Source organism: Schistocerca cancellata, chromosome 9, assembly GCF_023864275.1.
Source record: "Schistocerca cancellata isolate TAMUIC-IGC-003103 chromosome 9, iqSchCanc2.1, whole genome shotgun sequence".
Classification (NCBI taxonomy): Eukaryota; Metazoa; Arthropoda; class Insecta; order Orthoptera; family Acrididae; genus Schistocerca; species Schistocerca cancellata.
Genome location: NC_064634.1, coordinates 381,568,124 through 381,570,848, shown reverse-complemented (window position 1 = coordinate 381,570,848; position 2,725 = coordinate 381,568,124).

The window sequence follows — 2,725 nt, the reverse complement described above, 5'->3', positions numbered from 1 at the left end:
CCAACTATTCTCTTCAGGAAGGCCTCAAGCGTAAGTTAATTCTCAAAATTCCTTAACGCATATTCTTCTCCACGGATCAGATCTTCAAGATTCTTCCCATAATCTGTAACCGTGGAGTCTTCGTAGCAGTGTTACTGGACCCGACTTTCCCGTTGAATTCATGAGCACAGTGCTGTACCAAAAGAAGTGACGTAATAAACATACGTCGCTGACTAAATCACAGTCTACAGTGTTTTTGCGCTTACATTCATCAGTTTAAAACGATGAAACAGTGGTTCTCGGTATCTAAGTTGCGAATGTCTTATGTGGATACACACAGCGGCCTGTTCCCGTTGTTACCGAAGGACTGGCCGGGGTGGCCGAGCGGTTCTAGGCGCTACAGTCTGGAACTGCGCGACCGCTACGTCGCAGGTACGAATCCTGCCTCGGGCATAGATGTGTGTGATGTCCTTAAGTTAGTTAGGTTTAAGTAGTTCTAAGTTATAGGGGACTGATGACCTTAGAAGTTAAGTCCCATAGTGCTCAGAGCCATTTGAACCATTTTGTTACCGAAGGCTGATACAACACTGAATGGAATATTGAGCGAATTCGACAGTAATACCAAGAACTTAATATTCTCCACTAAAGATGACTATATCTCGAAGAAGATAACTGCCTGACCTTCAGTAGATATCTGGGGGTTAGAAAATTTGTGTTACCAAGACTTGAACGTCGATTTCATAATTTCTTTTGACCCCTGTTAACGAATAGTCTACCCCATCAATGGAAATGTCGAATTTTAGAGAGAGCATCCGGAGACACGAAGACAAAGTACGAAATATTTTTCACCATATAGTAACTGGTATGCGCCCAGGTCAACGTATGCATAGCGTCAGACGTTTTCCAGGGATATTTTCTGAGTTTAAAGGAACTGTGGCATCTAGTGGGTCGTTGCACAATAATAATGTACTTATGATTCATTTGATTTGTTACCGTAATTACCTTGCTTTTTGGAAAATCCCTACAGTGAAAAAGATTTAATATGCAGTCACCAGTTGTGAAACATAATGTAATGCAACAACTCTTAGATGTAAAAATACTGTGACATAGTTGTCGTCGCTGAGGGAACAGTTCAGCATAGTGTAGTTATGTCGCTCTTCCAAAGCATTCAGTAAACCAATATGCAAGGTGCATATCGGCCAGCTCTCCATTAGTAAACCTATCCCCACTGTATAGCTGTTAACTGACACTGACGTAAAAACAAACCCGAGCAGTACTGAATGCGAGCTTGTGGGCAAAGAGGAAAGTGGGCGTTACTGCTCTTGGGATTGTATTGTACGGAACTGGGGACCTAGAAACGACGGAGAGGCTTCGTCCCCGCCGTAACCCTCAGTGGTTCACAACAGGCTACAGCAGTCCACTCACCCCACCGCCGCCCCACACCGAACCCAGGACTATTGTGCCGTTCGGCCCCCAGCGGAACCCCCCCCCCCCCCCCCCGTTTAAAAATGGCACTACGACACTGTCGCATGAGAGGTAACACGTGAGGACGCAGGAGGTCCATGACGCACCGTACAGTCGTACCGTCAGGGTTCCGTAAGTTACTAACAGCCAGAACCTGAACTCATACCCGAAGGCTCCTCACACCACAAGACCAGGAGTAATACCGCTGTGGCTTTCCAAAACATTGGAAGATGAGACCTCTCCCCAGGTCGCCGCCATATGCTTAGGAGGTCTATTTGAAGTTCGTAGCTTCGTATTTCGAAATTAACTGTTCATTAGGTTGTGATTACACGGGAAACAGAATTAAAATACGTCATGAAACGCAAATGATGGTCGGGAAAACATGTATGACGCAGAATTTCATGTCAATGTTGCGGGACTGAGCACAGTACCCCGTTTGGAGATAGGTCCAACTAAAATTAGGAACAAATCAAAGCGTGCTGTGAACGAAGTCACACAAACTTTGTTGGAACCCTTTTTTTCTTCTTTCTTCAGTGATAAGACTCTTAAACAGTGCTATATAGACACAGTGCAGCTCATTTCTTTCGCACACATGTCGAAAGAATATGAGCACACTAATTTCCAGGAGGATGGTACAAACTGCATTCCAGCTTGCAAGTGCGAAACGTGTTTATAAGAACAGTTTTCCCAACGCTTGATTGGTACACGAGGACGTGTTGCATGGCTGTCAGGAATTCTCTCTCTCTCCTTGTGAGCATGAATGACATTTCATAAACTTTATTAAGTAACGAGACTTTCAAGTAATTATATTTTTAAAGAAACAATGTACTTTTCGTCTTATTATTGCAGAGCTCTGTAAAACAGGAATACATTGATACTACAGTCGTATATATTCACAGACTGAAAAATAGGTCCCATATTTGCTGTGTTTCAAAGGGATTTCTTTGCAAAAACGTATTTGCTGCCAAACCTATAGACTAAACTCGACTATCAACCCCACATCGATATATTATCTCTTTTACGCTTTACCTTTCTTTATAACCTTGTTTCGACATTCGAATCATTTATGAAATCTTAGCTCAGACACGCTTGATGAGTGCATTGTTTGTTTACCCCGCAAAGTTCGAGATTTATATTCGCGTAAAGAGCATCGGACGCATCTCCTATAGTTACGTCCAGTATGAACCAGCGCACAAGGAAAGAGAGAGAATACGACTTAAGACACTGAATCTTATAAATAGTGCCCCCTCCATCTCTATCTACAAATGTGTAAGTAAGAAAG